Here is a 13780-nt window from a genome sequence, read left to right as displayed (position 1 = left end):
TAGCAATTAACTTTTTTTTTGTATTAATAAGTGAATTTGATGTATTTTTTTTTATTATTTCACTTTATACGTAGCGAAGCACGTACCGGGCCGCTAGTATTTACTAATTGTTTTTATTATTTAAGTATTGTTCAATTTTGCCGCCCCCTAAAAAGTGCCGCCCGGGGCGGGCCGCCCCCCCCGCCCCCACTACGCTACGCCACTGCACCACGCTTGGCTTATTGAGTGTTGGTGATCGCAGAGCTGGCTTTGTCGCACCGAAGACACTTCTGCCCGTCTTCGGCCAATATAGTAGTAATAAAAAACTGTAATAATAATTACAGTCATCACGTAGACTTTATATTATTAGACTCTGTATAGCCATCATACAAAGACTATTGAGTTATTGACTATGATAAGACTATATATAGATGTTTGTCGTGGTCTGCGCGTTTGTGCTTATGTATTGTGTTTCCGGACCCCCAACACAGGAGAAAATCCTATTGGGGGCCGTTGAGTGTGAAGCGTTTATTATTATTATTATTACTATACATAAAAATCTTACGGGTTTTTTAAACGATATGGACGATTTTTGCCGGCTACCAATCCGCAACGCCCCATGAGAAACATCGTTTCAAAACCCATGAAATATTGTCTCAATTGTCTAAATGATTCACCTCAAATACTTATAATATATTACAGATTTCAATTTATATAGACATGTAATACAGCGTAGGTAGTCGAAAAAATAGTTAAATAATAAAAAAAATGTAACCACCTCTAACTCTTGTAGAAAATATAGGTAATAGTAATCCAGATACTATTCAACATATAACCGGCGCGTGGAAATCAATAGCCCAAACGGACTATAAACACAGACAACGACTATAAACACAGACAACGACTATAAACACAGCAACGACTATAAACACAGACAACGACTATAAACACAGCAATGACTATAAACACAGACACGATTAAATAGCCAGTATTACAACTTACAGTATTACACCAAAAACTTGCTTATGAACGTAAATTAACAGACACATTATTACCATATTACAAATACAACCCCGGAACCCGCGATAGAAAACTCCACTGCACGACTGTACTTTGACCGAGGCATCCTTACAGACCGCACAATCCATTTTAATAGACCTGATATAACACTAATTGGCAAAATAAGCATAAGAATAGCAAGCAGGTTTTATTATTTACATAGTAATACTGAACACACATAGCTTACAATGAACAATAGCTGAAAAACTATCTAAATATACCGAATTAAAAAAGTGAAATAACCCGAATTTCGCATTTACATTTACAAAAAGTTACAATAGTCCCAATAGTAATTTCTACAACAGGAGTTATACTTACCCAACTGCATACGTCTCTACATACACTAAAATTACCAGCGAGCACTTACCAATTATTACAGAAAGCAGCAATTCTAAGCACAAGCCGATTGGTAAGAAAATTTCTCAATGGCAATTTCTCAAGGCAATAATTTTTTCCTGTGGGATCTTCATTCGACATAGTTCGTTTATGTAAACTAGAAACAACGTGGGAGCAAGAATGCTGCTCTGAGGCACCCCACACGAGCTTGACGGTAGATGTTTTAAATTGCTTAGGGAAGGTTAGATGTGTGATGGGTGCAACAAGCAAATTACAATTACGCCTAAGAAGCCACTAATATAGCATAGTAAATTAAATAAATATATATATATGGTCAATCAATTATATATTAAAATATTTTACTCAAAACCTTGATGATCGCTCTGGTGTAATGGTCCGTGTGCCGTGTCACTGCCGCCTAAACACAGACGGTCGCGGATTCGATTCCCGCTCGGACTGGATATTTGTGTTTATACAAATATTTATTTCCGGTCTGATTGTTTGTCCTTTTGGGTCTCCCCACCGTGCCTCAGAGAGCATGTTAAACTATCGGTCCAGGTTATCATATACACCTGATAGATTAATATATATACCAACCCGCAATGAAGCAGCGTTGTGGATTAAGCTCCAACCCCTCTCCTCCTACATGGAGAAAGAGGTCTTTGCCTAGCAGTGTAGTATGTTACAGGCTGAAGCGTTACTCAAAAAGAAAATTTTAAGAGAACCTCATGACAATCATCGTCGAGTGTTTTAATATAACCAAACATGAAATAATTGTAAATTATTTATTACAATATTAAAAAAAAAAACTAAACTTTTTTTTAATGCTTTAACACCTATAATGATCTGAAAAAAATATCGCGGAAGATTAAAGGCTATAGATTATACAACTCGGCCATTCTCCGATTAGCAAATTTTTCGTGTCCGGGCTTGTTTAAACCGTAATATCATCATATTCAATCATGCACTTTTTTATATATTTTAGATAGCATCCGTATCTAGCTGTAAAAAAAATATTGGCTTCTGTTTTAAGTAATTAAGACTAAATTAATTGAACTTATGTTCAAAAAACCTCTGTTCTCTAATTACCGTGACGTGTCCGCATACCAACTTAATCTTAAAACTTGCTTGTAATTTTTATAGCGTATAGATTTACTTTGATCCATTCAACGTTTTAAACGATATTAAGCAGCGTGTATCGCATAACAAAATATCAACTCAATAGAACCAGTCTACAAATAATTATTATGAAGTAATCGTATGTCCAATGGAAACTTCTAATTACCGTAACATCTGCTGTTCTCGAGTGCACATCCTTAAATAAAAGTATTTGGCACATCACTACCGTACGCATCGCGTCTCCTCAGTGTGTGCCGAGGTCCATCAGCAGTTGCATGACTCTTATGTTAGTGTACCACCAATGAAGCACGTGAGTATATAATTACCGTAGCCTTGGTTAAAAACTTTTCTAATTACCGTTGTTCTTATTTTAATACTAGATTTTTAAGATAGACCCAAGTTGATCATGTAAATAGAGACAGTACTTTGGCTTCCGTACATTGTCATAAGCTAGAATTTGTATACTGCGTCGGTTTTAAACATTTTTGTGAAAATTTATCGTTTTCTAATTACCGTATACCAATTACCATATGTTTATAATTACCGTTGTATGAAAAAGTAATACTTGTTTACCGCGGTTTTCGTAGATTATTATTATCATTGTCCGTAAATATGTCTATATTATATGCTGACCATTCATCAAATTATTTAATTTATAGGATAGGAAAACCCAAAAAGACCAAAGAGGAAGTTAAAGAAAATAGAAGGCTTGCCGCGCGACAACGCCGAGAACGAATTAAAAATACCCCTTTTTGTATTAGCAATCAAAAAAAAAAAATAAAGGAGAAAGAAGGGTACAATAAAAAAAATAAAAAAATACTGCCTATCTGCGAAATGTCACCAAAAGCCAGAAGAAAACTCAAAAAAGAAGTAGAGAAAATTTCAGAACTTACTATAAAAGACAAAAGGAAAAGGGAAAATTGAAAACAATCGAGGAAGAAGGGACCTTAGATATAGAGGTGCTTGATAACAATGTAACAGATCCTCTTGAAACTCTGTCACACCACATCTCAATGATTTATCATATTCGCTGCGCTAAAAAGTACACTAAAAGAATACAAAATTGTCCCGAAAATCCCAAATCAAAAAAATAAGATAATCAGCAAGAAGAAATTTTTCTGCAGTCGACTTCTTTTGAAAAAGAATTAGTTCCCTTGAAAAAGACACCAAATTTTAAACCTTCTTTAACCATATCAACGCCGCGTCCATCTAGTGCTCTGTCATCATCTTCTACTGAAAGTATGTTATTTTATTATTAATCAATAATGAGCATTTGACCGAAAATAAAGATACAAGTGTGAATATTACGGAACGAGCGTCTTCCTTGTGTTCAACACCAACTTCACCATCTTCAAAGATAACTGTCGAGAAACCGATACGTAAAAAAATCTCACTCTTATAGTTATTTAGAAGGCATGTATAGAAAACAAATAAAGAAATGTCATATTTGAGACAAAACAATAGAGCTAAGAAGAGCAAAAGTACAGGAAGCAAGCATTAAGACTGAAATATAAAACACGCTACATCCAAAACCAAAACAAAGTCATGATAAAGAAATAGAACCAAAGTATTTACATAATAATAATATAGGGACTACTGTAGAGAAAACCAAACAAGACGTCCAAATTTTTGTAGAGCAAGATGAGATCAGTCGCATTTGTCCTGGCAAGAGAGAATATATTTCAAGAAAAACGTGGCGTGAACTCATGTGTCTTGTCTTGTCTTGCCCATAGTCACCACGCTGGGCAGGCGGGTTGGAGACCGCAGGGCTGGCTTTGTTGCAGCTAAGATGCTGCTGCCTGTCTTCGGCCTGTGTATTTCAAAACCAGTAGTTGGATGATGATCCTGCCATCGGTTGGCACTTTCAAGTTCCAGGGTGGTAGTGGAACTGTGTAATCCCTTAGTCGCCTCTTACGATACTCACGGGAAGAGAGGGAGTGGCTTTATTCTTACTGCCGTAACCACACAGCATATTTTCTAATTACCGTTACATTAAATATAAAAATTTTCTAATTACCGTACCCATAAATTTTTTAAGTCTCATTATCTAGAAAACCACAATTAACTGTTACATGCCAAATTAATTATTGAATTCGTATTTTTGATTTGTTTCATATTTTAATGTGTTTAAGTCAAATCAGTGAAAAATAAAAAACGTTACGGTAATTAGGCAAAGAACGCCGAATTGGAGAATGACCGAACTATTAGACAAAAGTATATAAATTTTATACCAACTTTAATCTCAGATGAGAATTATAATAATATGTAAGGAAAAATACCCATACTACGTAACCCGTTTTCACAATTTTTTAACCTCTTCCCTCGCCTTGGTAACCATTTGTAGTATAATAGTATTTGCTAAGACCTCCCACCTCCTCGAATTTTCACATAATAATTTAGAAGTATGATTTAAATAATTTTTTGCAAACAGAAAGTTAAAAAATGTATTTTGGTTTAGGTTTGTCTTTGTTAATAACATAAGAGCGCCATATTTGAATATAGCTAAAAGTCTGAGATTTTTGAAGAGATTATTGACTACGTGACGAAAACCTAAAACAACCCTGTGACCAAGGGTGGCATTTTTAAAGACCCCCTGAACGGATCACGTAGTATGGGTACGTTCCCTAATGTAGATTATTTTTAATTAAAAAAAATACCGAATAAAATTATTTTTATTTATTTATACTTTATTGTACACCACAAATATATTACAAAGAAAGCATAAAGATAGTTACAGACAGTGAGATACAATGGGCGGACTTATGGCTAATTAGCCATTTCTTCCAGACAACCCAGACATAAAAAGGAAACTTATTATCAAAATTGGGTAGGTGGTGTAGATGTATAATAAACTTACACAAAAATGGCTACATTCTAATACTTATACGTAATAAAATAGTTATCTATATATTAATGTTAATATACATATATTATAAACAAAAAGAGAAGAAAAAAATAAGAAAAGAAATTGCACCATATTACACTAAATCGTCTCCATCTTATGATAATAATCTTTAACGTGTTTTTTAAAATCAAGAGTGATTTAGCCTCCCTTATGGGTAAGGGCAGACTATTCCATAATTTAATAGCCTGAACAGTAAAAGACTGACTAAAGTACTTGGACTTATGTACAGGTAGCTCCAGCATAAGTCTTCGAGATGTTCTTAATTCTGAAGCTTCACCGAGATATAAAAAATTTTTCTTTTAAATAAGACGGAGATTTTGGACTAAATAGCACACAGTACAACAGAGAATGAATATGTAGGTTCCGGCGAAGGCATATAGGAAGCCACTTGAGCTTGGAACGAAATTCAGAAACATGGTCAAATTTGCGTAGGCAAAATATGAACCGGATGGCAAGATTTTAAAGTCGCTCAAGGCTATTAAGTTGTTCCTCGGTCAAATTAGAATAGCTCGCATCTGCATAATCTAGAATAGATAAGAGAAGAGAGTTTGCCAACATAATTTTGGTAGGGATTGAGTTATGATATGGCGACCGATGAAAGTCTTTTTAAAAAACAATTTTATTTGAATTCACAATATTTATTTATTCAAAATATAAAATGAAATTACAATTAAATTAAAAATAAAAGTAACTGTTCTTTGAGATAGTTGATACAAGACTGATTTAAAATATATTTTAATAATTAAATTGTAAAACAATCAAAATGCTGAATCGCTTATTCTATTGTTCCCATGTTCCATCTATTCTTCCTTAGTAAGCTTGATTCTTGTGTTACGGCGTGGTAACTCCTCCCTCCTTAAGATGGAAGCTAGTAACGCAGCTTCCAGGAGCGTCCTCGCGACATCTTTCTGTTCTGACATCTGACTGTTTGCTTCTGCTATATACTTTCCACGCGACTACGCCTCCTATCAAGACATAGAGGAGTAGCGTAGACCAACTCGGGATTAGCATAGTATTGAGCCAATTGGATTCTTCTACTTCTTGAATGTCTTCTGCTTTATTCATGAGTTCATGGATGCTGTCCAACGAAAAGTCGTCTAAACGTAATTCGTACTTGACCTCTTCTTCATGTATGATGTTTTGATTAGGTAACGGGATAACTTCATTGATATTGATAATATTTCTATGTGTTCTCAACGTTCTGTTCAATAGATTAATTTGACAATCTTCTGTGACGGTGACGAGAAAGACATTTGACGTTTTCAAATATTTTGTTTTAGGTCCACATTGAATTCTTGAGATTTCAGGTGCAGTTAATATTGTTAGCCACGTAGTTTCTGATATCTTCTGAAGCTTTCCCCGTTTCAAGTTTAGACGAGCATGTGTGCAGTTTCCAGCTTGTTGTCTGATAAGAGAGATGATGCAATCTTCTGATTTTTCTATTATTCTTGTGTCCAACGATTTGCAAAGCATGGTGTCATCGGAGATCTTCTTGCAATCTTCCTCTAAGTATGCGTACTCATCTCTTCCAAGTGCAAGGAATTTGGACTTAGGAATTATAGTAAGGTTTTGTTTATTAGGGATGGAATAGATATGGATATAATCATATATATTATCATCAGTGGATGGGATTTCCAATATGAAAGTTAAAGAATGTCTTGTACTATAGGCTTTTACGACCATAGACTTTTCTATTTTATGGATATTTTCCATAGAAATCTCTACAACTGGTTTGAAAGATGAAATTTTCTGCAAATTATTTATTTCTAAAATTAAATTTCGTGGGTTTATAATACTAGGATGCATTATGCCTAATTGCGAGAATGACATAGCATCTTCTAACAACATTAGCTTATCTAAAATTAACTGCAAACTAAAACTTATTTGTACGTATATCTCTAAAAAGTGCAACTGATTTATAATAGTGTTTGCATTTACGGTAATATTTTTTAACATAGAAGCTATTCGGTTTTCATTTTCATTTATCTTATTTACCTGAATAGAAAATTCATTAATAGTATCCTGCGCTAATGACACTGTTCGTTTCTGGGAGTTGCTAATTTTATTGACTGAAGAACGGATATTATTAATTTCATTTTCTATACGAATCGCGTCTTCGTTATCTAAATTACCAGTGATAACTTTTACTAAGGAACCTAAACCGTTAATGAGACCGCGCTTGACTCTATTTCTAGGTGCCATGAAACTTAACTTTTTGTCAATAAGGTTCAGACTGTGTTCGATCTGATCCCTATAGGTTTTATGTAGGTCTACTATTGGAGTCTTGTTTTCGGCTGCTTTTGTACTTGCATATAGGGACATCAGTTTAGTGGAAACTTCATGTAGATGAGTTATATTGTAAGTGCAGGCAAGGTTAAAGGAATCAATTTGTTTAATGATATGACCTTGTTTAAGTAGTAGAATTCCGTTAGTGTTATCAATGGGTTGTATTGCTACGTCGGATTTTGATTGGAACACGAAGGATCCGGTGATGAAGATGATGACCCTGGAACAAGATGAGGTCTACGTAGGAGTTTGAAGTGAACTCTTATAGACTTAGAGTTAGGATGGTTACCTATAATTTCTGCTACATTATTGGGATGAAGATGGATGATTTTATACGGGCCCTTAAATACCGGCTTCGTTTTGTTGTTTCTCGCGGTTTTGGCGACCTGTTTGAAAACTGTTTCACCTACCTTAAACGTTATTTCCTCTGCTGTCTGGTTGCGTTTTGCTATGATTTGTTCCTTGTGCTTTGACATGCTTGCTGCAACACACTCCTGTACGGCTTCAGCGTTTTTTTGATGTTTAAGTACATAATCTTGGTAAAATTGCTTAGTATAATGAAGCTCTAAGGGGTTTCGAGATGCAGTATGTCCAAAAAGTAACTCATGTGGGGTGTATTCCGTTGCTGAATGAATAGTATTATTGTATGCAATAACAGAGAATTTCATGATTAATTGTATGGGGTCGTCCTTATTAGTCATTCTTTGGATCCTAATTATTTCTCCTATTGTCGAATGAAAACGCTCTATGGGTGAATTTGAATTTGGATTATATGGAGTTGTGAAATGAATATTTATATCATGTAAAGCACACATCTCCTTTATGACATCGTTATCAAACTTACTGTCAGAGTCAGTTGTAATTTTAAAAGGGGTTCCTAACACTGAGAAAACATCAAATAAGGCTTCTGCTATATGTACGCTAGAAGTTGCACTTAAAGGGATTGCCTGAGCATATTTTGAGAAATTATCGATGATAGTAAGAAAAGTAGCTCCTTCCGTGGAATATAAGTCCATGAATAGATGCTGCATAGGTTTAGTTGGGGTTTCTGTTAGGGCTAATGGGGGTCTTAAGGGATTTCTTTCATACTTAGCTTGTAAGCATATATTACATTGATTGACAAATGCTTGAATAGTGAGTAACATGTTGGCCCAATGGTAACTTCTATGGATTTTCTTGTACGTTTCTTGGATACCACGATGAATCGTCTTTCCTTCGTGATACTTTTTAATTATTTCTTGTTGTTCTGTCTTATTTTCTACCAAAGTAACGCGTGTAGTACATCTCAATAGCTTAGGGCCTCTATCATTGAATATCGTTGTATACACTCTAGAGAATGCGTGATAAAGATCTTCATTATAGAAATAACAATGGAATACTCGATCGGCTATGGTATGTTCTTTTAAAAATTGTATAATTTCTTTTTCAGTATTATTCACTGGGATGAATACATCCTTAATAATTTTACGAGAACTTGTTGATCTATTGTCTACTCTATAAGTTGAACCAGGGGTTGATCTAATATGAAATTGCTTAAGTTGTCTGTCTATGGCATCTTCTAAAATTGGTATTCCTTGGTTTTCGTTATCGGGTTGGGTATGATTGGTCGAAACGAGATTGTCAGGGTCAATTGCACTCATACTGTCAGATTCAGGTTCTATGCTAAGAGGTCGTTCGTCATGTCTAAGTGTTGTGTCCTCGTCAATATTAGTATTATTACCTACAGAAGGGATTTCTTGTTGTGTTTCTGTTTCGGTCTCTTCTTCTCGGCGTACATTCTCAAATATCCTATTTATTATTTCGTCATCGTCATTGTCATCTAAATTTACTGCAAGGGAATCGATGCTTTTATGGAAAATTTTTACTCGGGAGAGAGCGTCTGCGTTTGTATTTTGTCGTCCTTTTTTATAAATAACCTCGTAGTCATACTCGGCTAGTTTTAATCTCCATCGCGTTAATTTAGAGTTGGGGTCTTTTAACGACATTAACCATGTTAGGGGCCTATGATCGGTATATATTATAAATTTTCGACCGTAAAGGTATGGTCTGAAGTATTTAACTGCCCATACTATAGCCAATAATTCCTTTTCTATTGTTGAGTAGCGAGTCTCGGTGTCAGAAAGAGTCCTAGATGCATAAGCTACGGGCTTGTCCGCGCCTACGGACCCTTGTGATAATATTGCACCAAGGGCTACGTCTGATGCGTCTGTTGTCAGTATAAAAGTCTGGTCGAAATTTGGATATTGTAAGATAGGTGCATTAGTCAAGATTTGTTTGCATTTATTAAAAGATTCTACGAATTCTGGTGAATGTATTACCTTACTATGTTTCTTTAGACATAGAGTCATGGGCTTGGTCAGTTTTGCGAAATCTTTAATAAATTTTCTATAGTACCCTACTAGTCCTAAAAAACTTTTAATGTCTTTAGGGGTTTTAGGTAAAGGAAAGTTCAAAACAGCTTTAATTTTGTCCTGGTTTGGAACGACTCCTTGTTCTGTTAGTTCATGACCTAAGAATTTGACGTGCTTTTTCAAAAATTCGGATTTTTCTAATTGGATTTTTAAGTTATGAATCTTAAACTTATCGAAAACTTGTTTAATTTTTTCAATGTGCTCTTGTAATGATGTGGATATTATTATAACATCGTCTAAATAAGTGAAAACGTTTTCTATACCTCTAAGGATGTGATCCATTAGTCTTTGAAAAGTGCTAGGTGCATTTTTCAGACCAAACGGCATTCTAAGAAACTCGTAATGTCCTCTCTCGGTAGAGAAAGCTGTCTTTTCGATATCGTCTGGATGCATTTCTACTTGATGGTACCCACTAGCAAGATCTAACGTCGTGAAGTATTGTGCTCGTCCTAGTCTGTCTAGGATGTCATTAATGTTCGGTAAGGGGTATTTATCCTCTATGAGTCGGTCATTAAGTCTTCGATAGTCGATAACTAGCCTCCACTTCACCTTTCCGGATGAGTCTGCCTTTTTTGGGACAATATGGACGGGACAAGACCATGGAGATATACTTTCACGTATAATACCCTGTTTTAGTAAGTTATCTACTTGTTGTTGTATTTCCTTACGCTGTTGTGGGGCCTGTCGGTAATTTCTAACAAATATTGGGGTTTGGTCAGTCAGTCTAAGTTTATGCTTAACATCGTGCGTGAAAGAAAGTGGAATATTTTCAGAGTAGAAGATGTCTCTGTACCGATAGCAAATTTTTGTGATTTCGCGACGCTCTTCATCATTCATGTGGTCTGTACGTATTTTTCGTAAATTATTACACAACTCTTTGTCTAAGTCTGGGTTCACTGTATGAGAATTTAAGCTACATTGAGTTATATTCGAGTTACTGTTATAGAATTCTAAAGGAATATTCTCCGTATTACGTATTACTTTCTTAACTGTATTAAAATTAATAATGGAAGTTTTGAATTTTCCTCTACTAACCTGCACTATTGCCGCGGGTGATTTTAAACCATTAGACCAAATGTACTCGTCATGAATATATTCACCGTCAGAATAATTAGTTTTTAAAGTTATAAGTTTTTCACATCTGGGTTCGATGGTTAATTTTTTACTGGGATGGTCAAAATGAATAGGTAAGTCTGCTGTCGATGTATGTAAAATCTTATTTTTTAAGTCGATATTACTACATAATGTTTTAAGTAGGTCTAAACCTATCAGTCCTTTGTACTTCGGGTCAAAGTCAAATATTAGAAATTTATGAACTATATCTGTGTTAAAAGCTGGGGGTAATGGTAAATAAGCTACATAATTATGCTGCGTGGTTGCATGTGCTGTCTTTATTTCGAATGGTTCAAATTCTACACAATATTGAAAGATAGAATTTATAATTACTTCGGGGGATATCAATGATCTAGAAGCACCAGTATCTATTAGGAACTTACCTTTAAATTCTGGTAATTCTATATAAGGCAGATGGTCTTTATCTTGATTGTTTAATTTTATTACTTCTCTTCTCCTGGGTCTGGGCTTATCGTAAAAACCTGCTGGTCACTTACCTCTTCATTAACGTATGATTCTTGTTCATTTAATACGCTATCGTACGGATAATGTTCGTGGTACATACCTTGTTCGTTTTCATACGGCTGTTCTTCGGGTGAACCTGTGTAGTATAACTCTTCCACTGCAAACTGTGGCTTTTGAGGTCTATTGACTGATCTCATGGTCACGTCTGAAACTTTTTGTTGCTTAGGCTGACTTACCTGCTGTTGGGGAAAGTTTCTTTGAAAACCTCCCGCTGGTGGTCTATAGTTGCTTGATGAAGGGCGATTCTTCCATGGTAACATGGACTGAACCCATTGCTGGCGTTGCTCAGGTGACAAATTATTTTTTTGTGGTACAAAATTGTTATTTTGTCTTTGGACTGGGTTATTTACGAATGGTGTATAATTTGGAAACTGAATTAAGTTTTTAATTGGTTCTCTAACCTTGACTTGAGATGATGTTGGTATAGTAACCTGATTATTATTGAATGTCTCGCTATATGCAAGTCTAGCTTCCTCCTGTCTGGCTATAACTATAGCTGATTCTAAATTAAGCGGCTGAGCTATTCTCACTCCTATTGAAACTTGGAAATCTAAATTATTGGTATATTGTTCTATTACCATCTTTTCATAATATGATTTATCAGAATGCGCGCCTACTGAGAAAAGTGCATCCAATATATCTCGTAAGCGTTTGCCAAACGATTCTGCGTCTTCATTTTTATGACGCCTCATACGACTTAATTCCTGCATTAATTGTATTTCGTTACGCGGTTCCCGCAATCGTTGTATGAGGGCAGCCTTAATGACTTCCCAAGAGGTGAGAGTTTCCTCATACGCGATAGCTTCTGTGGCTAATCCACTTAATCGGCTTTTAATTAAACATAATATAGCTGGATGAGCTCTAACTGAACCATCTAAAAGATTTAAAATGTTTTCTACTTCTCTAATATAATAATTCAATAGTTTCGGATTACCATCGTATCGCGGCATGAATTCCGAGATAAGCTTGAAACTTGAGGCATCACACGTTTCAAACGACATTGTTATTCTTTATAATTAACTTTATAAAATTTAAAAAGACAATAGTTTTAAGTAAAAGTATTTATTTAATTATTTCAAATTAAATAAAAAGAAATTATTAATTATATAATTATTTTAATTAATTGTTATTACTATTATACTAGGACGTAAATCTCTATAGCGATTTTAGCATTTAAGATATACACCCTAAAAATATAGTGTTTATTTATTTCAATTAATATTAATACCTATTTTATTTTAATAGGAAGTAAATGCCTACAGCGATTTTAGCCTTTAGACAAAAACACCCTTAAAAGTATAATTAAAATATATACGGAAGGAAATATAGCAAAGGAACTTGGAATTGAGAGAGTACTCACCAAAGCGCCTTCTGCATCTCCTCTCCGGGTCTTGTATCTTCTCTTGAAGACTTCACCGATGCCGCCGTTGTAGATTCGTTGTAGAGAAGGTCGCGGTTTTAACGATCAAAATCGTTCAATTGACCGAAGATTTTATTCACTCAATTGCCGCAACAACTACCGACTGCGCCAGTTATGATATGGCGACCGATGAAAGTCTTTTTAAAAAACAATTTTATTTGAATTCACAATATTTATTTATTCAAAATATAAAATGAAATTACAATTAAATTAAAAATAAAAGTAACTGTTCTTTGAGATAGTTGATACAAGACTGATTTAAAATATATTTTAATAATTAAATTGTAAAACAATCAAAATGCTGAATCGCTTATTCTATTGTTCCCATGTTCCATTCTTCCTTAGTAAGCTTGATTCTTGTGTTACGGCGTGGTAACTATTGGCAAGGGATTTTACGAAGACGGAAATTGTATATTATAATAAAACTAACATACTAAAATTTGTTGTAGTTATAAAATGAACAAATAAAGTTTACATACGCCGAGTTGCACGAAACAAAATTAACAGTTAAGTAGAGACTAAACTAATTTAATCACAAGAATTTCATACAATTCTTGCGATTAAATTAGTTTAATCACTATTTAAATTTTAATTTCTTTTCGTGCAACTCGGCGATAGATGCTTAAA

The sequence above is a fragment of the Melitaea cinxia genome, chromosome 7, assembly GCF_905220565.1.
Source record: "Melitaea cinxia chromosome 7, ilMelCinx1.1, whole genome shotgun sequence".
Lineage (NCBI taxonomy): Eukaryota > Metazoa > Arthropoda > Insecta > Lepidoptera > Nymphalidae > Melitaea > Melitaea cinxia.
This window is presented reverse-complemented; position numbering follows the sequence as displayed.